Source organism: Acipenser ruthenus, unplaced genomic scaffold (genome assembly GCF_902713425.1).
Source record: "Acipenser ruthenus unplaced genomic scaffold, fAciRut3.2 maternal haplotype, whole genome shotgun sequence".
Classification (NCBI taxonomy): domain Eukaryota; kingdom Metazoa; phylum Chordata; class Actinopteri; order Acipenseriformes; family Acipenseridae; genus Acipenser; species Acipenser ruthenus.
This window is the reverse complement of record NW_026708740.1, coordinates 1-25,645: the sequence shown is the minus strand read 5'-3', so window position 1 is coordinate 25,645 and position 25,645 is coordinate 1. Positions and strand designations below refer to the sequence as shown.

Genomic DNA, 25,645 nt, shown 5'->3' with positions numbered 1-25,645 from the left:
GAACCACATTATAAGGACTCCATCTACCATCATTAGACAATAGTATAGTGGATTAACAACAAGGTACATTATAGTATATTATTACAAACTTAACACAAAAACATAACACAACACCCTTCAAATTCTATAATTCAATGGACATCATAATGTCTAGAGGTCTTGTTGTTCAATAGAAGGAGAAATAAACTGTACCACTTTCCCTTTTAATTAAATCAAATACTGCTTCCAGCTTTTAATCTTCTTATTAATACAGTAAAGTCATGAACAAGCAATAATACTTGTCAGTTTAAATAATATGTTTTCTTATTATAGCAAATACTTAAAACATACTATTAATCTTATGAAATCAAATAATTAGTTTTAGTTTCAAATACCATGCTGTCTAAAAAAAGGTTTTAATCATTTATTTTATTAATTTACAATACCTTTGTGTCTAATTACTAGTCTTTGACCATTATAAACTATAAACAGTGTAAATTATCACTGAACCTTTTTAACTATGAATGTGGCATTTCAAGATAAACTTAATTAATTTACTTCAGTTTAACAGTTGCTGCTAGAATTTATAATATCACTTTATTTCTTTGGTGAATCCCTCTAAGATTTAAATCCAAATACAGGCCAGTATAACTGCATTCAACTCTTATATTTTTTATAATGACTGAACTAGGCTTGACCCTGTTCTTTGTTCATACAAAATCCAGCTGAGACAGGTTTTTCTTAAGACCTTGCTGTTCAGTTTTAATGTTCATTTATTTGTGGTAAAGAATCTCTTTCTTATCTTGTTTGTAGGTGTGATTAACGTTCACTTTTAGCCGGAATGGTGCTTTTTTATTCCCAGATTACTAAGTACTTAATTAAAAACATGTGTAGACTGACCTATTTCATGGAGCAAGAGAGCCACCTACTGGCGGTACACGGATACTCCCTCTTTATCCTTCCTTCAAAAAACCTCTAACACTTCATTTTTATGTCAAAGTACATTCCATATGTGAAATCGCCTAGGACATGTCCAGCATATCCATACGTTCCCAGCAGGATTCAGCTCTGTACCAGGTTTCGCTCTAGTTGTTTCCACAAGAAGTCCCTTGATCCAATGTTTCTCCAGCACAGGTGTGGATTTCCATGGCCTGACTTCATTCCTATAAGATACTTGGACACGTTTAGCTGTACATATTACTTCGATATATTTCCTTTTGTTCACACCGGGTCATTTTGCAAGGTATGCGCTCCATCCAGAATTCTAAAGGAGGTCAAAACTCACTGTGATTCATATTTTTGGGCACTCAATTACTGTTCTTTTCCACATCATCAGTAGCAAACTTAACATAAATGAATCTGAATCAGTTGATGAACCGTGCACTGTAGCTTACTGAGATCCTCCATGCAAAGGAGTCCAATGTTTTACTACATGGAATAACTAGTTCACCGTCACCTGTGACATTACTATACCAGAATCTGAATCATTAATGTAGATTAGGAATAGCAAAGGTCCTAATACTGATCCCTGTGGTACACCACTGGTTACCTCGCTCCATTTTGAGGGTGCTCCTCTAATCAAATTAGGGTTTGGGTTTGGTTTTGGGCTTGGGTTAGGATTGGGGTTCCGGTTCAGCTTCAATGTTCGGGTTCTACCAGGGGAGTTATTCCAAGGCAGGTACAGTACTATTCCCAACGACAAAAAAAGACCAAAAATGTGGAACGCTTCACGAATTTGCGTGTCATCCTTGCGCAGGGGCCATGCTAATCTTCTCTGTATCGTTCCAATTTTAGTATATGTGCTGCCGTAGCGAACACACGGTGCTTACCTGATACGCGCCTCTATGTACAGCGAGTGGCTAAAGAGCGATTGGTCTTGTGGTGTGTCAAGCATAGTCCAATTGTGTCCAATTGCTCTGCGTATATGCATGGTTGTCCACAATCAACACGCAGAGGGTTACAAACTCTGAGGATATCACGTTTGCAGAAAGCGGCTGAATAAAGAAGTCTGCACATCTGCACCTTCAAACCGGCTGGGAAAGATATGCAAATACTGACATGTTACCTATGACGTTGACCCCTCCGGATTGGCCAGCATACCAAAAGACTTGCAGGTTGACCAGGGTCCCGTTTCGTATCACAGCGTGGAATGCAACTGACACCTCAGAGGAGGGGGGCTTAATACTCGGGGCTAGGGTCAGAGTTAGGGTTTAATAATGACACTCAATGATTATTAGGAATACAGAACTACACAGTTCTTGCAATTATACCTTTAGACACGATGTAGTGGTCATCTAGTTTAAAAACAGGTACAGAAATAACTGATGAAACTACCTCAGCTGGAGGCCATTCTTCCAGGAACAGGAGTGAAGGATGCCAGGTTATACGGTCAGAGGTAATAATAGTAATAATAATAATAATAATAATAGTTTAAACTCACGTTTAATAAAGAAGTGAGCACAGCTATACATCAGAGAGACAGCTGGGAGATATGCAAATTTAACAAGTTTGCTTACTGTCACAAAATCCGTAGGTTCAGATTTCTGTACGTACTCTGTTCCATTTAGCTCAGTATACACTCTTATCTCAGGGGAGACGTTAGGAGGACAGAGATGTTACTACTCCTTGTGGGGTATTTTTATTACGCTCTTGACCCGCAATATATCCAGATGACTAATATAGCACCCAAGAAATTGACAGACTTATGTATTTAAAGTTTGCAGAAGATGGACCACCTTACCTGTCTGGGATGAGTGTGGTACTCCATTGTAATTACTTAGGAGTTATATAGGTTTTTCGTCCCATTGGAATACATGGGACGCCTCAATTAAATCCAATCATTAATCTGGTGAGACAGCTCTTATCCCTTTTACAAATAATAGTTTTCAAAAGATCCGGACTAACTTTTCAGAATGAATAGGTGTCATGTACTGAATGAATTCACAACTTCATATTTGTCCAACTCTATGATCTCATTCCTTGTTTTCCTCCGAGCCCCTCCTTTATCTGAAAAGTTAAGTGAACCAAAGTTCCCAGGATCTTGGTTTATAATATAATATAAAAACACTACTGTTTATATGTGCATGCAAAACACTATTTTTATATGTGTTATATATGAGAGATGTTCTTAATATGTGACATCATCTTCTAATTCATTATATTTTGCTAAATTAAAGGCATGTGTTTCTTTTAACCTCATATTGTTTCATCATTTTGTTAATGAGTCAGTTTTAATTCCATATACCATTGTCTAACAGAGGATTTGACAAAAGATTGTCTCGTGCAGTATTTAAGTCAATTAGTTTCACTAAGTTTAAGTGGTAATAGTTTTCATTTGAATTATTTATCCCTTAAAAGATGCACTAACCAGGCTCTGACCTGTATCTGACTTCTAAATATGCTATTCCAAGCAGTTTTCCAGAGTCTCTTGTTTTTTCAAGGCCAAAGTCTGTGCAAACACTTTTTTAGATCTATGACCTATCAATGTCTGTTAAGCCATCATTTTTGCATATTATTTCAAGATATATTCTTATCTGTGCTAAACCACTAATTCCATAAACCCTAAATTCCAAATCTACAAGACTTGCAGCTTTGCTAGCGTAGAATGCAATAAGACCCCCTCCTTTCTCTACAGCCTGTTCATCGGGATAAGGAGAGAGGCCCCCTTTTAGCAATAGAGCAGTTTCAAAGAACCACATTATAAGGACTCCATCTACCATCATTAGACAATAGTATAGTGGATTAACAACAAGGTACATTATAGTATATTATTACAAACTTAACACAAAAACATAACACAACACCCTTCAAATTCTATAATCAATGGACATCATAATGTCTAGAGGTCTTGTTGTTCAATAGAAGGAGAAATAAACTGTACCACTTTCCCTTTTAATTAAATCAAATACTGCTTCCAGCTTTTATCTTCTTATTAATACAGTAAAGTCATGAACAAGCAATAATACTTGTCAGTTTAAATAATATGTTTTCTTATTATAGCAAATACTTAAAACATACTATTAATCTTATGAAATCAAATAATTAGTTTTAGTTTCAAATACCATGCTGTCTAAAAAAGGTTTTAATCATTTATTTTATTAATTTACAATACCTTTGTGTCTAATTACTAGTCTTTGACCATTATAAACTATAAACAGTGTAAATTATCACTGAACCTTTTTAACTATGAATGTGGCATTTCAAGATAAACTTAATTAATTTACTTCAGTTTAACAGTTGCTGCTAGAATTTATAATATCACTTTATTTCTTTGGTGAATCCCTCTAAGATTTAAATCCAAATACAGGCCAGTATAACTGCATTCAACTCTTATATTTTTTATAATGACTGAACTAGGCTTGACCCTGTTCTTTGTTCATACAAAATCCAGCTGAGACAGGTTTTTTCTTAAGACCTTGGCTGTTCAGTTTTAATGTTCATTTATTTGTGGTAAAGAATCTCTTTCTTATCTTGTTTGTAGGTGTGATTAACGTTCACTTTTAGCCAGAATGGTGCTTTTTTATTCCCAGATTACTAAGTACTTAATTAAAAACATGTGTAGACTGACCTATTTCATGGAGCAAGAGAGCCACCTACTGGCGGTACACGGATACTCCCTCTTTATCCTTCCTTCAAAAAACCTCTAACACTTCATTTTTATGTCAAAGTACATTAGCAGGATTCAGCTTCTGTACCAGGTTTCGCTCTAGTTGTTTTCCACAAGAAGTCCGCTTGATCCAATGTTTCTCCCAGCACAGGTGTGGATTTCCATGGGTCTGACTTCATTCCTATAAGATACTTGGACACGTTTAGCTGTACATATTACTTCGGATATATTTCCTTTTGTTCACACCCGGGTCATTTTGCAAGGTATTGCGCTCCATCCAGAATTCTAAAGGAGGTCAAAACTCACTGTGATTCATATTTTTGGGCACTCAATTACTGTTCTTTTCCACATCATCAGTAGCAAACTTAACATAAATGAATCTGAATCAGTTGATGAACCGTGCACTGTAGCTTACTGAGATCCTCCATGCAAAGGAGTCCAATGTTTTACTACATGGAATAACTAGTTCACCGTCACCTGTGACATTACTATACCAGAATCTGAATCATTAATGTAGATTAGGAATAGCAAAGGTCCTAATACTGATCCCTGTGGTACACCACTGGTTACCTCGCTCCATTTTGAGGGTGCTCCTCTAATCAAATTAGGGTTTGGGTTTGGTTTTGGGCTTGGGTTAGGATTGGGGTTCCGGTTCAGCTTCAATGTTTCGGGTTCTACCAGGGGAGTTATTCCAAGGCAGGTACAGTACTATTCCCAACGACAAAAAAAGACCAAAAATGTGGAACGCTTCACGAATTTGCGTGTCATCCTTGCGCAGGGGCCATGCTAATCTTCTCTGTATCGTTCCAATTTTAGTATATGTGCTGCCCGTAGCGAACACACGGTGCTTACCTGATACGCGCCTCTATGTACAGCGAGTGGCTAAAGAGCGATTGGTCTTGTGGTGTGTCAAGCATAGTCCAATTGTGTCCAATTGCTCTGCGTATATGCATGGTTGTCCACAATCAACACGCAGAGGGTTACAAACTCTGAGGATATCACGTTTGCAGAAAGCGGCTGAATAAAGAAGTCTGCACATCTGCACCTTCAAACCGGCTGGGAAAAGATATGCAAATACTGACATGTTACCTATGACGTTGACCCCTCCGGATTGGCCAGCATACCAAAAGACTTGCAGGTTGACCAGGGTCCCGTTTCGTATCACAGCGCGGAATGCAACTGACACCCTCAGAGGAGGGGGCTTAATACTCGGGGCTAGGCGTCAGAGTTAGGGTTTAATAATGACACTCAATGATTATTAGGAATACAGAACTACACAGTTCTTGCAATTATACCTTTAGACACGATGTAGTGGTCATCTAGTTTTAAAAACAGGGTACAAGAAATAACTGATGAAAACTAACCTCAGCTGGAGGCCATTCTTCCAGGAACAGGAGTGAAGGATTGCCAGGTTATAGCGGTCAGAGGTAATAATAGTAATAATAATAATAATAATAATAGTTTAAACTCACGTTTAATAAAGAAGTGAGCACAGCTATACATCAGAGAGACAGCTGGGAGATATGCAAATTTAACAAGTTTGCTTACTGTCACAAAATCCGTAGGTTCAGATTTCTGTACGTACTCTGTTCCATTTAGCTCAGTATACACTCTTATCTCAGGGGAGACGTTAGGAGGACAGAGATGTTACTACTCCTTGTGGGGTATTTTTATTACGCTCTTGACCCGCAATATATCCAGATGACTAATATAGCACCCAAGAAATTGACAGACTTATGTATTTAAAGTTTGCAGAAGATGGACCACCTTACCCCTGTCTGGGATGAGTGTGGTACTCCATTGTAATTACTTAGGAGTTATATAGGTTTTTTCGTCCCATTGGAATACATGGGACGCCTCAATTAAATCCAATCATTAATCTGGTGAGACAGCTCTTATCCCTTTTACAAATAATAGTTTTCAAAAGATCCGGACTAACTTTTCAGAATGAATAGGTGTCATGTACTGAATGAATTCACAACTTCATATTTGTCCAACTCTATGATCTCATTCCTTGTTTTCCTCCGAGCCCCTCCTTTATCTGAAAAGTTAAGTGAACCAAAGTTCCCAGGATCTTGGTTTATAATATAATATAAAAACACTACTGTTTATATGTGCATGCAAAACACTATTTTTATATGTGGTTATATATGAGAGGATGTTCTTAATATGTGACATCATCTTCTAATTCATTATATTTTGCTAAATTAAAGGCATGTGTTTCTTTTAACCTCATATTGTTTCATCATTTTGTTAATGAGTCAGTTTTAATTCCATATACCATTGTCTAACAGAGGATTTGACAAAAGATTGTCTCGTGCAGTATTTAAGTCAATTAGTTTCACTAAGTTTAAGTGGTAATAGTTTTCATTTGAATTATTTATCCCTTAAAAGATGCACTAACCAGGCTCTGACCTGTATCTGACTTCTAAATATGCTATTCCAAGCAGTTTTTCCAGAGTCTCTTGTTTTTTCAAGGCCAAAGTCTGTGCAAACACTTTTTTAAGATCTATGACCTATCAATGTCTGTTAAGCCATCATTTTTTGCATATTATTTCAAGATATATTCTTATCTGTGCTAAACCACTAATTCCATAAACCCTAAATTCCAAATCTACAAGACTTGCAGCTTTGCTAGCGTAGAATGCAATAAGACCCCCCTCCTTTCTCTACAGCCTGTTCATCGGGATAAGGAGAGAGGCCCCTTTTAGCAATAGAGCAGTTTCAAAGAACCACATTATAAGGACTCCATCTACCATCATTAGACAATAGTATAGTGGATTAACAACAAGGTACATTATAGTATATTATTACAAACTTAACACAAAAACATAACACAACACCCTTAAAATTCTATAATTCAATGGACATCATAATGTCTAGAGGTCTTGTTGTTCAATAGAAGGAGAAATAAACTGTACCACTTTCCCTTTTAATTAAATCAAATACTGCTTCCAGCTTTTAATCTTCTTATTAATACAGTAAAGTCATGAACAAGCAATAATACTTGTCAGTTTAAATAATATGTTTTCTTATTATAGCAAATACTTAAAACATACTATTAATCTTATGAAATCAAATAATTAGTTTTAGTTTCAAATACCATGCTGTCTAAAAAAAGGTTTTAATCATTTATTTTATTAATTTACAATACCTTTGTGTCTAATTACTAGTCTCTTTGACCATTATAAACTATAAACAGTGTAAATTATCACTGAACCTTTTTAACTATGAATGTGGCATTTCAAGATAAACTTAATTAATTTACTTCAGTTTAACAGTTGCTGCATAGAATTTATAATATCACTTTATTTCTTTGGTGAATCCCTCTAAGATTTAAATCCAAATACAGGCCAGTATAACTGCATTCAACTCTTATATTTTTTATAATGACTGAACTAGGCTTGACCCTGTTCTTTGTTCATACAAAATCCAGCTGAGACAGGTTTTTTCTTAAGACCTTGGCTGTTCAGTTTTACATGTTCATTTATTTGTGGTAAAGAATCTCTTTCTTATCTTGTTTGTAGGTGTGATTAACGTTCACTTTTAGCCGGAATGGTGCTTTTTTTATTCCCAGATTACTAAGTACTTAATTAAAAACATGTGTAGACTGACCTATTTCATGGAGCAAGAGAGCCACCTACTGGCGGTACACGGATACTCCCTCTTTATCCTTCCTTCAAAAAACCTCTAACACTTCATTTTTATGTCAAAGTACATTCCATATGTGAAATCGCCTAGGACATGTCCAGCATATCCATACGTTCCCCAGCAGGATTCAGCTTCTGTACCAGGTTTCGCTCTAGTTGTTTCCACAAGAAGTCCCCTTGATCCAATGTTTCTCCAGCACAGGTGTGGATTTCCATGGCCTGACTTCATTCCTATAAGATACTTGGACACGTTTAGCTGTACATATTACTTCGATATATTTCCTTTTGTTCACACCGGGTCATTTTGCAAGGTATGCGCTCCATCCAGAATTCTAAAGGAGGTCAAAACTCACTGTGATTCATATTTTTGGGCACTCAATTACTGTTCTTTTCCACATCATCAGTAGCAAACTTAACATAAATGAATCTGAATCAGTTGATGAACCGTTGCACTGTAGCTTACTGAGATCCTCCATGCAAAGGAGTCCAATGTTTTACTACATGGAATAACTAGTTCACCGTCACCTGTGACATTACTATACCAGAATCTGAATCATTAATGTAGATTAGGAATAGCAAAGGTCCTAATACTGATCCCTGTGGTACACCACTGGTTACCTCGCTCCATTTTGAGGGTGCTCCTCTAATCAAATTAGGGTTTGGGTTTGGTTTTGGGCTTGGGTTAGGATTGGGGTTCCGGTTCAGCTTCAATGTTTCGGGTTCTACCAGGGGAGTTATTCCAAGGCAGGTACAGTACTATTCCCAACGACAAAAAAAGACCAAAAATGTGGAACGCTTCACGAATTTGCGTGTCATCCTTGCGCAGGGGGCCATGCTAATCTTCTCTGTATCGTTCCAATTTTAGTATATGTGCTGCCGTAGCGAACACACGGTGCTTACCTGATACGCGCCTCTATGTACAGCGAGTGGCTAAAGAGCGATTGGTCTTGTGGTGTGTCAAGCATAGTCCAATTGTGTCCAATTGCTCTGCGTATATGCATGGTTGTCCACAATCAACACGCAGAGGGTTACAAACTCTGAGGATATCACGTTTGCAGAAAGCGGGCTGAATAAAGAAGTCTGCACATCTGCACCTTCAAACCGGCTGGGAAAGATATGCAAATACTGACATGTTACCTATGACGTTGACCCCTCCGGATTGGCCAGCATACCAAAAAGACTTGCAGGTTGACCAGGGTCCCGTTTCGTATCACAGCGCGGAATGCAACTGACACCTCAGAGGAGGGGGCTTAATACTCGGGGGCTAGGGTCAGAGTTAGGGTTTAATAATGACACTCAATGATTATTAGGAATACAGAACTACACAGTTCTTGCAATTATACCTTTAGACACGATTGTAGTGGTCATCTAGTTTAAAAAACAGGTACAAGAAATAACTGATGAAACTACCTCAGCTGGAGGCCATTCTTCCAGGAACAGGTAGTGAAGGATGCCAGGTTTATACGGTCAGAGGTAATAATAGTAATAATAATAATAATAATAATAGTTTAAACTCACGTTTAATAAAGAAGTGAGCACAGCTATACATCAGAGAGACAGCTGGGAGATATGCAAATTTAACAAGTTTGCTTACTGTCACAAAATCCGTAGGTTCAGATTTCTGTACGTACTCTGTTCCATTTAGCTCAGTATACACTCTTATCTCAGGGGAGACGTTAGGAGGACAGAGATGTTACTACTCCTTGTGGGGTATTTTTATTACGCTCTTGACCCGCAATATATCCAGATGACTAATATAGCACCCAAGAAATTGACAGACTTATGTATTTAAAGTTTGCAGAAGATGGACCACCTTACCCTGTCTGGGATGAGTGTGGTACTCCATTGTAATTACTTAGGGAGTTATATAGGTTTTTCGTCCCATTGGAATACATGGGACGCCTCAATTAAATCCAATCATTAATCTGGTGAGACAGCTCTTATCCCTTTTACAAATAATAGTTTTCAAAAGATCCGGACTAACTTTTCAGAATGAATAGGTGTCATGTACTGAATGAATTCACAACTTCATATTTGTCCAACTCTATGATCTCATTCCTTGTTTTCCTCCGAGCCCCTTCCTTTATCTGAAAAGTTAAGTGAACCAAAGTTCCCAGGATCTTGGTTTATAATATAATATAAAAAACACTACTGTTTATATGTGCATGCAAAACACTATTTTTTATATGTGTTATATATGAGAGATGTTCTTAATATGTGACATCATCTTCTAATTCATTATATTTTGCTAAATTAAAGGCATGTGTTTCTTTTAACCTCATATTGTTTCATCATTTTGTTAATGAGTCAGTTTTAATTCCAGTATACCATTGTCTAACAGAGGATTTGACAAAAGATTGTCTCGTGCAGTATTTAAGTCAATTAGTTTCACTAAGTTTAAGTGGTAATAGTTTTCATTTGAATTATTTATCCCTTAAAAGATGCACTAACCAGGCTCTGACCTGTATCTGACTTCTAAATATGCTATTCCAAGCAGTTTTCCAGTAGTCTCTTGTTTTTTCAAGGCCAAAGTCTGTGCAAACACTTTTTTAGATCTATGACCTATCAATGTCTGTTAAGCCATCATTTTTGCATATTATTTCAAGATATATTCTTATCTGTGCTAAACCACTAATTCCATAAACCCTAAATTCCAAATCTACAAGACTTGCAGCTTTGCTAGCGTAGAATGCAATAAGACCCCCTCCTTTCTCTACAGCCTGTTCATCGGGATAAGGAGAGAGGCCCCTTTTAGCAATAGAGCAGTTTCAAAGAACCACATTATAAGGACTCCATCTACCATCATTAGACAATAGTATAGTGGATTAACAACAAGGTACATTATAGTATATTATTACAAACTTAACACAAAAACATAACACAACACCCTTAAAATTCTATAATTCAATGGACATCATAATGTCTAGAGGTCTTGTTGTTCAATAGAAGGAGAAATAAACTGTACCACTTTCCCTTTTAATTAAATCAAATACTGCTTCCAGCTTTTTAATCTTCTTATTAATACAGTAAAGTCATGAACAAGCAATAATACTTGTCAGTTTAAATAATATGTTTTCTTATTATAGCAAATACTTAAAACATACTATTAATCTTATGAAATCAAATAATTAGTTTTAGTTTCAAATACCATGCTGTCTAAAAAAAAGGTTTTAATCATTTATTTTATTAATTTACAATACCTTTGTGTCTAATTACTAGTCTTTGACCATTATAAACTATAAACAGTGTAAATTATCACTGAACCTTTTTAACTGATGAATGTGGCATTTCAAGATAAACTTAATTAATTTACTTCAGTTTAACAGTTGCTGCTAGAATTTATAATATCACTTTATTTCTTTGGTGAATCCCTCTAAGATTTAAATCCAAATACAGGCCAGTATAACTGCATTCAACTCTTATATTTTTTATAATGACTGAACTAGGCTTGACCCTGTTCTTTGTTCATACAAAATCCAGCTGAGACAGGTTTTTTCTTAAGACCTTGGCTGTTCAGTTTTAATGTTCATTTATTTGTGGTAAATAATCTCTTTCTTATCTTGTTTGTAGGTGTGATTAACGTTCACTTTTAGCCGGAATGGTGCTTTTTTATTCCCAAGATTACTAAGTACTTAATTAAAAACATGTGTAGACTGACCTATTTCATGGAGCAAGAGAGCCACCTACTGGCGGTACACCGGATACTCCCTCTTTATCCTTCCTTCAAAAAAACCTCTAACACTTTCATTTTTATGTCAAAGTACATTCCATATGTGAAATCGCCTAGGACATGTCCAGCATATCCATACGTTCCCCAGCAGGATTCAGCTTCTGTACCAGGTTTCGCTCTAGTTGTTTCCACAAGAAGTCCCTTGATCCAATGTTTCTCCAGCACAGGTGTGGATTTCCATGGCCTGACTTCATTCCTATAAGATACTTGGACACGTTTAGCTGTACATATTACTTCGATATATTTCCTTTTGTTCACACCGGGTCATTTTGCAAGGTATTGCGCTCCATCCAGAATTCTAAAGGAGGTCAAAACTCACTGTGATTCATATTTTTGGGCACTCAATTACTGTTCTTTTCCACATCATCAGTAGCAAACTTAACATAAATGAATCTGAATCAGTTGATGAACCGTGCACTGTAGCTTACTGAGATCCTCCATGCAAAGGAGTCCAATGTTTTACTACATGGAATAACTAGTTCACCGTCACCTGTGACATTACTATACCAGAATCTGAATCATTAATGTTAGATTAGGAATAGCAAAGGTCCTAATACTGATCCCTGTGGTACACCACTGGTTACCTCGCTCCATTTTGAGGGTGCTCCTCTAATCAAATTAGGGGTTTGGGTTTGGTTTTGGGCTTGGGTTAGGATTGGGGTTCCGGTTCAGCTTCAATGTTTCGGGGTTCTACCAGGGGAGTTATTCCAAGGCAGGGTACAGTACTATTCCCAACGACAAAAAAAGACCAAAAATGTGGAACGCTTCACGAATTTGCGTGTCATCCTTGCGCAAGGGGCCATGCTAATCTTCTCTGTATCGTTCCAATTTTAGTATATGTGCTGGCCGTAGCGAACACACGGTGCTTACCTGATACGCGCCTCTATGTACAGCGAGTGGCTAAAGAGCGATTGGTCTTGTGGGTGTGTCAAGCATAGTCCAATTGTGTCCAAATTGCTCTGCGTATATGCCAATGGTTGTCCACAATCAACACGCAGAGGGTTACAAACTCTGAGGATATCACGTTTGCAGAAAGCGGCTGAATAAAGAAGTCTGCACATCTGCACCTTCAAACCGGCTGGGAAAGATATGCAAATACTGACATGTTACCTATGACGTTGACCCCTCCGGATTGGCCAGCATACCAAAAGACTTGCAGGTTGAGCCAGGGTCCCGTTTCGTATCACAGCGCGGAATGCAACTGACACCTCAGAGGAGGGGGCTTAATACTCGGGGCTAGGGTCAGAGTTAGGGTTTAATAATGACACTCAATGATTATTAGGAATACAGAACTACACAGTTCTTGCAATTATACCTTTAGACACGATGTAGTGGTCATCTAGTTTAAAAACAGGTACAAGAAATAACTGATGAAACTACCTCAGCTGGAGGCCATTCTTCCAGGAACAGGAGTGAAGGATGCCAGGTTATAACGGTCAGAGGTAATAATAGTAATAATAATAATAATAATAGTTTTAAACTCACGTTTAATAAAGAAGTGAGCACAGCTATACATCAGAGAGACAGCTGGGGAGATATGCAAATTTAACAAGTTTGCTTACTGTCACAAAATCCGTATGGTTCAGATTTCTGTACGTACTCTGTTCCATTTAGCTCAGTATACACTCTTATCTCAGGGGAGACGTTAGGAGGACAGAGATGTTACTACTCCTTGTGGGGGTATTTTTATTACGCTCTTGACCCGCAATATATCCAGATGACTAATATAGCACCCAAGAAATTGACAGACTTATGTATTTAAAGTTTGCAGAAGATGGACCACCTTACCCTGTCTGGGATGAGTGTGGTACTCCATTGTAATTACTTAGGAGTTATATAGGTTTTTCGTCCCATTGGAATACATGGGACGCCTCAATTAAATCCAATCATTAATCTGGTGAGACAGCTCTTATCCCTTTTACAAATAATAGTTTTCAAAAGATCCGGACTAACTTTTCAGAATGAATAGGTGTCATGTACTGAATGAATTCACAACTTCATATTTGTCCAACTCTATGATCTCATTCCTTGTTTTCCTCCGAGCCCCTCCTTTATCTGAAAAGTTAAGTGAACCAAAGTTCCCAGGATCTTGGTTTATAATATAATATAAAAACACTACTGTTTATATGTGCATGCAAAACACTATTTTTATATGTGTTTGTGTTATATATGAGAGATGTTCTTAATATGTGACATCATCTTCTAATTCATTATATTTTGCTAAATTAAAGGCATGTGTTTCTTTTAACCTCATATTGTTTCATCATTTTGTTAATGAGTCAGTTTTAATTCCATATACCATTGTCTAACAGAGGATTTGACAAAAGATTGTCTCGTGCAGTATTTAAGTCAATTAGTTTCACTAAGTTTAAGTGGTAATAGTTTTCATTAGAATTATTTATCCCTTAAAAGATGCACTAACCAGGCTCTGACCTGTATCTGACTTCTAAATATGCTATTCCAAGCAGTTTTCCAGAGTCTCTTGTTTTTTCAAGGCCAAAGTCTGTGCAAACACTTTTTTAGATCTATGACCTATCAATGTCTGTTAAGCCATCGTTTTTGCATATTATTTCAAGATATATTCTTATCTGTGCTAAACCACTAATTCCATAAACCCTAAATTCCAAATCTACAAGACTTGCAGCTTTGCTAGCGTAGAATGCAATAAGACCCCCTCCTTTCTCTACAGCCTGTTCATCGGGATAAGGAGAGAGGCCCCTTTTAGCAATAGAGCAGTTTCAAAGAACCACATTATAAGGACTCCATCTACCATCATTAGACAATAGTATAGTGGATTAACAACAAGGTACATTATAGTATATTATTACAAACTTAACACAAAAACATAACACAACACCCTTCAAATTCTATAATTCAATGGACATCATAATGTCTAGAGGTCTTGTTGTTCAATAGAAGGAGAAATAAACTGTACCACTTTCCCTTTTAATTAAATCAAATACTGCTTCCAGCTTTTAATCTTCTTATTAATACAGTAAAGTCATGAACAAGCAATAATACTTGTCAGTTTAAATAATATGTTTTCTTATTATAGCAAATACTTAAAACATACTATTAATCTTATGAAATCAAATAATTAGTTTTAGTTTCAAATACCATGCTGTCTAAAAAAAGGTTTTAATCATTTATTTTATTAATTTACAATACCTTTGTGTCTAATTACTAGTCTTTGACCATTATAAACTATAAACAGTGTAAATTATCACTGAACCTTTTTAACTATGAATGTGGCATTTCAAGATAAACTTAATTAATTTACTTCAGTTTAACAGTTGCTGCTAGAATTTATAATATCACTTTATTTCTTTGGTGAATCCCTCTAAGATTTAAATCCAAATACAGGCCAGTATAACTGCATTCAACTCTTATATTTTTTATAATGACTGAACTAGGCTTGACCCTGTTCTTTGTTCATACAAAATCCAGCTGAGACAGGTTTTTTCTTAAGACCTTGGCTGTTCAGTTTTAATGTTCATTTATTTGTGGTAAAGAATCTCTTTCTTATCTTGTTTGTAGGTGTGATTAACGTTCACTTTTAGCCGGAATGGTGCTTTTTTATTCCCAGATTACTAAGTACTTAATTAAAAACATGTGTAGACTGACCTATTTCATGGAGCAAGAGAGCCACCTACTGGCGGTACACGGATACTCCCTCTTTATCCTTCCTTCAAAAAACCTCTAACACTTCATTTTTATGTCAAAGTACATTCCATATGTGAAATCGCCTAGGACATGTCCAGCATATCCATACGTTCCCAGCAGGATTCAGCTTCTGTACCAGGTTTCGCTCTAGTTGTTTCCACAAGAAGTCCCTTGATCCAATGTTTCTCCAGCACAGGTGTGGATTTCCATGGTCTGACTTCATTCCTATAAGATACTTGGACACGTTTAGCTGTACATATTACTTCGATATATTTCCTTTTGTTCACACCGGGTCATTTTGCAAGGTATGCGCTCCATCCAGAATTCTAAAGGAGGTCAAAACTCACTGTGATTCATATTTTTGGGCACTCAATTACTGTTCTTTTCCACATCATCAGTAGCAAACTTAACATAAATGAATCTGAATCAGTTGATGAACCGTGCACTGTAGCTTACTGAGATCCTCCATGCAAAGGAGTCCAATGTTTTTACTACATGGAATAACTAGTTCACCGTCACCTGTGACATTACTATACCAGAATCTGAATCATTAATGTAGATTAGGAATAGCAAAGGTCCTAATACTGATCCCTGTGGTACACCACTGGTTACCTCGCTCCATTTTGAGGGTGCTCCTCTAATCAAATTAGGGTTTGGGTTTGGTTTTGGGCTTGGGTTAGGATTGGGGTTCCGGTTCAGCTTCAATGTTTCGGGGTTCTACCAGGGGAGTTATTCCAAGGCAGGTACAGTACTATTCCCAACGACAAAAAAAGACCAAAAATGTGGAACGCTTCACGAATTTGCGTGTCATCCTTGCGCAGGGGCCATGCTAATCTTCTCTGTATCGTTCCAATTTTAGTATATGTGCTGCCGTAGCGAACACACGGTGCTTACCTGATACGCGCCTCTATGTACAGCGAGTGGCTAAAGAGCGATTGGTCTTGTGGTGTGTCAAGCATAGTCCAATTGTGTCCAATTGCTCTGCGTATATGCATGGTTGTCCACAATCAACACGCAGAGGGTTACAAACTCTGAGGATATCACGTTTTGCAGAAAGCGGCTGAATAAAGAAGTCTGCACATCTGCACCTTCAAACCGGCTGGGAAAGATATGCAAATACTGACATGTTACCTATGACGTTGACCCCTCCGGATTTGGCCAGCATACCAAAAGACTTGCAGGTTGACCAGGGTCCCGTTTCGTATCACAGCGCGGAATGCAACTGACACCTCAGAGGAGGGGGCTTAATACTCGGGGCTAGGGTCAGAGTTAGGGTTTAATAATGACACTCAATGATTATTAGGAATACAGAACTACACAGTTCTTGCAATTATACCTTTAGACACGATGTAGTGGTCATCTAGTTTAAAAACAGGTACAAGAAATAACTGATGAAACTACCTCAGCTGGAGGCCATTCTTCCAGGAACAGGAAGTGAAGGATGCCAGGTTATACGGTCAGAGGTAATAATAGTAATAATAATAATAATAATAGTTTAAACTCACGTTTAATAAAGAAGTGAGCACAGCTATACATCAGAGAGACAGCTGGGAGATATGCAAATTTAACAAGTTTGCTTACTGTCACAAAATCCGTAGGTTCAGATTTCTGTACGTACTCTGTTCCATTTAGCTCAGTATACACTCTTATCTCAGGGGAGACGTTAGGAGGACAGAGATGTTACTACTCCTTGTGGGGTATTTTTATTACGCTCTTGACCCGCAATATATCCAGATGACTAATATAGCACCCAAGAAATTGACAGACTTATGTATTTAAAGTTTGCAGAAGATGGACCACCTTACCCTGTCTGGGATGAGTGTGGTACTCCATTGTAATTACTTAGGAGTTATATAGGTTTTTCGTCCCATTGGAATACATGGGACGCCTCAATTAAATCCAATCATTAATCTGGTGAGACAGCTCTTATCCCTTTTACAAATAATAGTTTTCAAAAGATCCGGACTAACTTTTCAGAATGAATAGGTGTCATGTACTGAATGAATTCACAACTTCATATTTGTCCAACTCTATGATCTCATTCCTTGTTTTCCTCCGAGCCCCTCCTTTATCTGAAAAGTTAAGTGAACCAAAGTTCCCAGGATCTTGGTTTATAATATAATATAAAAACACTACTGTTTATATGTGCATGCAAAACACTATTTTTATATGTGTTATATATGAGAGATGTTCTTAATATGTGACATCATCTTCTAATTCATTATATTTTGCTAAATTAAAGGCATGTGTTTCTTTTAACCTCATATTGTTTCATCATTTTGTTAATGAGTCAGTTTTAATTCCAATATACCATTGTCTAACAGAGGATTTGACAAAAGATTGTCTCGTGCAGTATTTAAGTCAATTAGTTTCACTAAGTTTAAGTGGTAATAGTTTTCATTTGAATTATTTATCCCTTAAAAGATGCACTAACCAGGCTCTGACCTGTATCTGACTTCTAAATATGCTATTCCAAGCAGTTTTCCAGAGTCTCTTGTTTTTTCAAGGCCAAAGTCTGTGCAAACACTTTTTTAGATCTATGACCTATCAATGTCTGTTAAGCCATCGTTTTTGCATATTATTTCAAGATATATTCTTATCTGTGCTAAACCACTAATTCCATAAACCCTAAATTCCAAATCTACAAGACTTGCAGCTTTGCTAGCGTAGAATGCAATAAGACCCCCTCCTTTCTCTACAGCCTGTTCATCGGGATAAGGAGAGAGGCCCCTTTTAGCAATAGAGCAGTTTCAAAGAACCACATTATAAGGACTCCATCTACCATCATTAGACAATAGTATAGTGGATTAACAACAAGGTACATTATAGTATATTATTACAAACTTAACACAAAAACATAACACAACACCCTTAAAATTCTATAATTCAATGGACATCATAATGTCTAGAGGTCTTGTTGTTCAATAGAAGGAGAAATAAACTGTACCACTTTCCCTTTTAATTAAATCAAATACTGCTTCCAGCTTTTAATCTTCTTATTAATACAGTAAAGTCATGAACAAGCAATAATACTTGTCAGTTTAAATAATATGTTTTTCTTATTATAGCAAATACTTAAAACATACTATTAATCTTATGAAATCAAATAATTAGTTTTAGTTTCAAATACCATGCTGTCTAAAAAAAGGTTTTAATCATTTATTTTATTAATTTACAATACCTTTGTGTCTAATTACTAGTCTTTGACCATTATAAACTATAAACAGTGTAAATTATCACTGAACCTTTTTAACTATGAATGTGGCATTTCAAGATAAACTTAATTAATTTACTTCAGTTTAACAGTTGCTGCTAGAATTTATAATATCACTTTATTTCTTTGGTGAATCCCTCTAAGATTTAAAATCCAAATACAGGCCAGTATAACTGCATTCAACTCTTATATTTTTTTATAATGACTGAACTAGGCTTGACCCTGTTCTTTTTTCATACAAAAATCCAGCTGAGACAGGTTTTTTTCTTAAGACCTTGGCTGTTCAGTTTTAATGTTCATTTATTTGTGGTAAAGAATCTCTTTCTTATCTTGTTTTGTAGGTGTGATTAACGTTCACTTTTAGCCGGAATGGTGCTTTTTTTATTCCCAGATTACTAAGTACTTAATTAAAAACATGTGTAGACTGACCTATTTCATGGAGCAAGAGAGCCACCTACTGGCGGTACACGGATACTCCCTCTTTATCCTTCCTTCAAAAAACCTCTAACACTTCATTTTTATGTCAAAGTACATTCCATATGTGAAATCGCCTAGGACATGTCCAGCATATCCATACGTTCCCAGCAGGATTCAGCTTCTGTACCAGGTTTCGCTCTAGTTGTTTCCACAAGAAGTCCCTTGATCCAATGTTTCTCCAGCACAGGTGTGGATTTCCATGGTCTGACTTCATTCCTATAAGATACTTGGACACGTTTAGCTGTACATATTACTTCGATATATTTCCTTTTGTTCACACCGGGTCATTTTGCAAGGTATGCGCTCCATCCAGAATTCTAAAGGAGGGTCAAAACTCACTGTGATTCATATTTTTGGGCACTCAATTACTGTTCTTTTCTACATCATCAGTAGCAAACTTAACATAAATGAATCTGAATCAGTTGATGAACCGTGCACTGTAGCTTACTGAGATCCTCCATGCAAAGGAGTCCAATGTTTTACTACATGGAATAACTAGTTCACCGTCACCTGTGACAATTACTATACCAGAATCTGAATCATTAATGTAGATTAGGAATAGCAAAGGTCCTAATACTGATCCCTGTGGTACACCACTGGTTACCTCGCTCCATTTTGAGGGTGCTCCTCTAATCAAATTAGGGTTTGGGTTTGGTTTTTGGGCTTGGGTTAGGATTGGGGTTCCGGTTCAGCTTCAATGTTTCGGGTTCTACCAGGGGAGTTATTCCAAGGCAGGTACAGTACTATTCCCAACGACAAAAAAAAGACCAAAAATGTGGAACGCTTCACGAATTTGCGTGTCATCCTTGCGCAGGGGCCATGCTAATCTTCTCTGTATCGTTCCAATTTTAGTATATGTGCTGCCGTAGCGAACACACGGTGCTTACCTGATACGCGCCTCTATGTACAGCGAGTGGCTAAAGAGCGATTGGTCTTGTGGTGTGTCAAGCATAGTCCAATTGTGTCCAATTGCTCTGCGTATATGCATGGTTGTCCACAATCAACACGCAGAGGGTTACAAACTCTGAGGATATCACGTTTGCAGAAAGCGGCTGAATAAAGAAGTCTGCACATCTGCACCTTCAAACCGGCTGGGAAAGATATGCAAATACTGACATGTTACCTATGACGTTGACCCCTCCGGATTGGCCAGCATACCAAAAGACTTGCAGGTTGACCAGGGTCCCGTTTCGTATCACAGCGCGGAATGCAACTGACACCTCAGAGGAGGGGGCTTAATACTCGGGGCTAGGGTCAGAGTTAGGGTTTAATAATGACACTCAATGATTATTAGGAATACAGAACTACACAGTTCTTGCAATTTATACCTTTAGACACGATGTAGTGGTCATCTAGTTTAAAAACAGGTACAAGAAATAACTGATGAAACTACCTCAGCTGGAGGCCATTCTTCCAGGAACAGGAGTGAAGGATGCCAGGTTATACGGTCAGAGGTAATAATAGTAATAATAATAATAATAATAGTTTAAACTCACGTTTAATAAAGAAGTGAGCACAGCTATACATCAGAGAGACAGCTGGGAGATATGCAAATTTAACAAGTTTGCTTACTGTCACAAAATCCGTAGGTTCAGATTTCTGTACGTACTCTGTTCCATTTAGCTCAGTATACACTCTTATCTCAGGGGAGACGTTAGGAGGACAGAGATGTTACTACTCCTTGTGGGGTATTTTTTATTACGCTCTTGACCCGCAATATATCCAGATGACTAATATAGCACCCAAGAAATTGACAGACTTATGTATTTAAAGTTTGCAGAAGATGGACCACCTTACCCTGTCTGGGATGAGTGTGGTACTCCATTGTAATTACTTAGGAGTTATATAGGTTTTTCGTCCCATTGGAATACATGGGACGCCTCAATTAAATCCAATCATTAATCTGGTGAGACAGCTCTTATCCCTTTTACAAATAATAGTTTTCAAAAGATCCGGACTAACTTTTCAGAATGAATAGGTGTCATGTACTGAATGAATTCACAACTTCATATTTGTCCAACTCTATGATCTCATTCCTTGTTTTCCTCCGAGCCCCTCCTTTATCTGAAAAGTTAAGTGAACCAAAGTTCCCAGGATCTTGGTTTATAATATAATATAAAAACACTACTGTTTATATGTGCATGCAAAACACTATTTTTATATGTGTTTATATATGAGAGATGTTCTTAATATGTGACATCATCTTCTAATTCATTATATTTTGCTAAATTAAAGGCATGTGTTTCTTTTAACCTCATATTGTTTCATCATTTTGTTAATGAGTCAGTTTTAATTCCATATACCATTGTCTAACAGAGGATTTGACAAAAGATTGTCTCGTGCAGTATTTAAGTCAATTAGTTTCACTAAGTTTAAGTGGTAATAGTTTTCATTTGAATTATTTATCCCTTAAAAGATGCACTAACCAGGCTCTGACCTGTATCTGACTTCTAAATATGCTATTCCAAGCAGTTTTCCAGAGTCTCTTGTTTTTTTCAAGGCCAAAGTCTGTGCAAACACTTTTTTAGATCTATGACCTATCAATGTCTGTTAAGCCATCATTTTTGCATATTATTTCAAGATATATTCTTATCTGTGCTAAACCACTAATTCCATAAACCCTAAATTCCAAATCTACAAGACTTGCAGCTTTGCTAGCGTAGAATGCAATAAGACCCCCTCCTTTCTCTACAGCCTGTTCATCGGGATAAGGAGAGAGGCCCCTTTTAGCAATAGAGCAGTTTCAAAGAACCACATTATAAGGACTCCATCTACCATCATTAGACAATAGTATAGTGGATTAACAACAAGGTACATTTATAGTATATTATTACAAACTTAACACAAAAACATAACACAACACCCTTCAAATTCTATAATTCAATGGACATCATAATGTCCTAGAGGTCTTGTTGTTCAATAGAAGGAGAAATAAACTGTACCACTTTCCCTTTTAATTAAATCGAATACTGCTTCCAGCTTTTTTATCTTTTTATTAATACAGTAAAGTCATGAACAAGCAATAATACTTGTCAGTTTAAATAATATGTTTTCTTATTATAGCAAATACTTAAAACATACTATTAATCTTATGAAATCAAATAATTAGTTTTAGTTTCAAATACCATGCTGTCTAAAAAAAGGTTTTTAATCATTTATTTTATTAATTTACAATACCTTTGTGTCTAATTACTAGTCTTTGACCATTATAAACTATAAACAGTGTAAATTATCACTGAACCTTTTTAACTATGAATGTGGCATTTCAAGATAAACTTAATTAATTTACTTCAGTTTAACAGTTGCTGCTAGAATTTATAATATCACTTTATTTCTTTGGTGAATCCCTCTAAGATTTAAATCCAAATACAGGCCAGTATAACTGCATTCAACTCTTATATTTTTTATAATGACTGAACTAGGCTTGACCCTGTTCTTTGTTCATACAAAATCCAGCTGAGACAGGTTTTTTCTTAAGACCTTGGCTGTTCAGTTTTAATGTTCATTTATTTGTGGTAAAGAATCTCTTTCTTATCTTGTTTGTAGGTGTGATTAACGTTCACTTTTAGCCGGAATGGTGCTTTTTTATTCCCAGATTACTAAGTACTTAATTAAAAACATGTGTAGACTGACCTATTTCATGGAGCAAGAGAGCCACCTACTGGCGGTACACGGATACTCCCTCTTTATCCTTCCTTCAAAAAACCTCTAACACTTCATTTTTATGTCAAAGTACATTCCATATGTGAAATCGCCTAGGACATGTCCAGCATATCCATACGTTCCCAGCAGGATTCAGCTTCTGTACCAGGTTTCGCTCTAGTTGTTTCCACAAGAAGTCCCTTGATCCAATGTTTCTCCAGCACAGGTGTGGATTTCCATGGTCTGACTTCATTCCTATAAGATACTTGGACACGTTTAGCTGTACATATTACTTCGATATATTTCCTTTTGTTCACACCGGGTCATTTTTGCAAGGTATGCGCTCCATCCAGAATTCTAAAGGAGGTCAAAACTCACTGTGATTCATATTTTTTGGGCACTCAATTACTGTTCTTTTCCACATCATCAGTAGCAAACTTAACATAAATGAATCTGAATCAGTTGATGAACCGTGCACTGTAGCTTACTGAGATCCTCCATGCAAAGGAGTCCAATGTTTTACTACATGGAATAAACTAGTTCACCGTCACCTGTGACATTACTATACCAGAATCTGAATCATTAATGTAGATTAGGAATAGCAAAGGTCCTAATACTGATCCCTGTGGTACACCACTGGTTACCTCGCTCCATTTTGAGGGTGCTCCTCTAATCAAAATTAGGGTTTGGGTTTGGTTTTGGGCGCAAGGATGACACGCAAATTCGTGAAGCGTTCCACATTTTTTGGTCTTTTTTTTGTCGTTGGGAATAGTACTGTACCTGCCTTGGAATAACTCCCCTGGTAGAACCCGAAACATTGAAGCTGAACCGGAACCCCAATCCTAACCCAAGCCCAAAAACCAAACCCAAACCCTAATTTGATTAGAGGAGCACCCTCAAAATGGAGCGAGGTAACCAGTGGTGTACCACAGGGATCAGTATTAGGACCTTTGCTATTCCTAATCTACATTAATGATTCAGATTCTGGTATAGTAATGTCACAGGTGACGGTGAACTAGTTATTCCATGTAGTAAAACATTGGACTCCTTTGCATGGAGGATCTCAGTAAGCTACAGTGCACGGTTCATCAACTGATTCAGATTCATTTATGTTAAGTTTGCTACTGATGATGTGGAAAAGAACAGTAATTGAGTGCCCAAAAATATGAATCACAGTGAGTTTTGACCTCCTTTAGAATTCTGGATGGAGCGCATACCTTGCAAAATGACCCGGTGTGAACAAAAGGAAATATATCGAAGTAATATGTACAGCTAAACGTGTCCAAGTATCTTATAGGAATGAAGTCAGACCATGGAAAATCCACACCTGTGCTGGAGAAACATTGGATCAAGGGACTTCTTGTGGAAACAACTAGAGCGAAACCTGGTACAGAAGCTGAATCCTGCTGGGAACGTATGGATATGCTGGACATGTCCTAGGCGATTTCACATATGGAATGTACTTTGACATAAAAATGAAGTGTTAGAGGTTTTTTGAAGGAAGGATAAAGAGGGAGTATCCGTGTACCGCCAGTAGGTGGCTCTCTTGCTCCATGAAATAGGTCAGTCTCCACATGTTTTTAATTAAGTACTTAGTAATCTGGGAATAAAAAAAGCACCATTCCGGCTAAAAGTGAACGTTAATCACACCTACAAACAAGATAAGAAAGAGATTCTTTACCACAAATAAATGAACATTAAAACTGAACAGCCAAGGTCTTAAGAAAAAACCTGTCTCAGCTGGATTTTGTATGAACAAAGAACAGGGTCAAGCCTAGTTCAGTCATTATAAAAAATATAAGAGTTGAATGCAGTTATACTGGCCTGTATTTGGATTTAAAATCTTAGAGGGATTCACCAAAGAAATAAAGTGATATTATAAATTCTAGCAGCAACTGTTAAACTGAAGTAAATTAATTAAGTTTATCTTGAAATGCCACATTCATAGTTAAAAAGGTTCAGTGATAATTTACACTGTTTTATAGTTTATAATGGTCAAAGACTAGTAATTAGACACAAAGGTATTGTAAATTAATAAAATAAATGATTAAAACCTTTTTTTAGACAGCATGGTATTTGAAACTAAAACTAATTATTTGATTTCATAAGATTAATAGTATGTTTTAAGTATTTGCTATAATAAGGAAAACATATTATTTAAACTGACAAGTATTATTGCTTGTTCATGACTTTACTGTATTAATAAGAAGATTAAAAGCTGGAAGCAGTATTTGATTTAATTAAAAGGGAAAGTGGTACAGTTTTATTTCTCCTTCTATTGAACAACAAGACCTCTAGACATTATGATGTCCATTGAATTATAGAATTTTAAGGGTGTTGTGTTATGTTTTTTGTGTTAAGTTTGTAATAATATACTATAATGTACCTTGTTGTTAATCCACTATACTATTGTCTAATGATGGTAGATGGAGTCCTTATAATGTGGTTCTTTGAAACTGCTCTATTGCTAAAAGGGGCCTCTCTCCTTATCCCGATGAACAGGCTGTAGAGAAAGGAGGGGGTCTTATTGCATTCTACGCTAGCAAAGCTGCAAGTCTTGTAGATTTGGAATTTAGGGTTTATGGAATTAGTGGTTTAGCACAGATAAGAATATATCTTGAAATAATATGCAAAAATGATGGCTTAACAGACATTGATAGGTCATAGATCTAAAAAAGTGTTTT

The 25,645-nt window shown here is 36.7% G+C and overlaps 6 non-coding genes across 6 annotated transcripts; all 6 read right to left on the bottom strand.

Annotated features, from left to right (window-relative positions):
• Window positions 1–1,690: 1,690 nt before the first annotated feature.
• On the bottom strand, window positions 1,691–1,797 carry LOC131735613 (U6 spliceosomal RNA). The gene has a single exon (XR_009327596.1). It is a non-coding gene; the product is annotated as a U6 spliceosomal RNA (small nuclear RNA).
• Window positions 1,798–5,318: 3,521 nt separating this feature from the next.
• Window positions 5,319–5,426, bottom strand: LOC131735607 (U6 spliceosomal RNA). The gene has a single exon (XR_009327590.1). It is a non-coding gene; the product is annotated as a U6 spliceosomal RNA (small nuclear RNA).
• A 3,590-nt stretch (window positions 5,427–9,016) lies between these two features.
• LOC131735608 (U6 spliceosomal RNA) lies at window positions 9,017–9,124 on the bottom strand. The gene has a single exon (XR_009327591.1). It is a non-coding gene; the product is annotated as a U6 spliceosomal RNA (small nuclear RNA).
• A 3,591-nt stretch (window positions 9,125–12,715) lies between these two features.
• LOC131735609 (U6 spliceosomal RNA) lies at window positions 12,716–12,824 on the bottom strand. The gene has a single exon (XR_009327592.1). It is a non-coding gene; the product is annotated as a U6 spliceosomal RNA (small nuclear RNA).
• A 3,580-nt stretch (window positions 12,825–16,404) lies between these two features.
• LOC131735612 (U6 spliceosomal RNA) lies at window positions 16,405–16,511 on the bottom strand. The gene has a single exon (XR_009327595.1). It is a non-coding gene; the product is annotated as a U6 spliceosomal RNA (small nuclear RNA).
• A 3,577-nt stretch (window positions 16,512–20,088) lies between these two features.
• On the bottom strand, window positions 20,089–20,195 carry LOC131735606 (U6 spliceosomal RNA). Its single transcript, XR_009327589.1, has one exon. It is a non-coding gene; the product is annotated as a U6 spliceosomal RNA (small nuclear RNA).
• Between the last annotated feature and the right edge of the window lie 5,450 nt (window positions 20,196–25,645).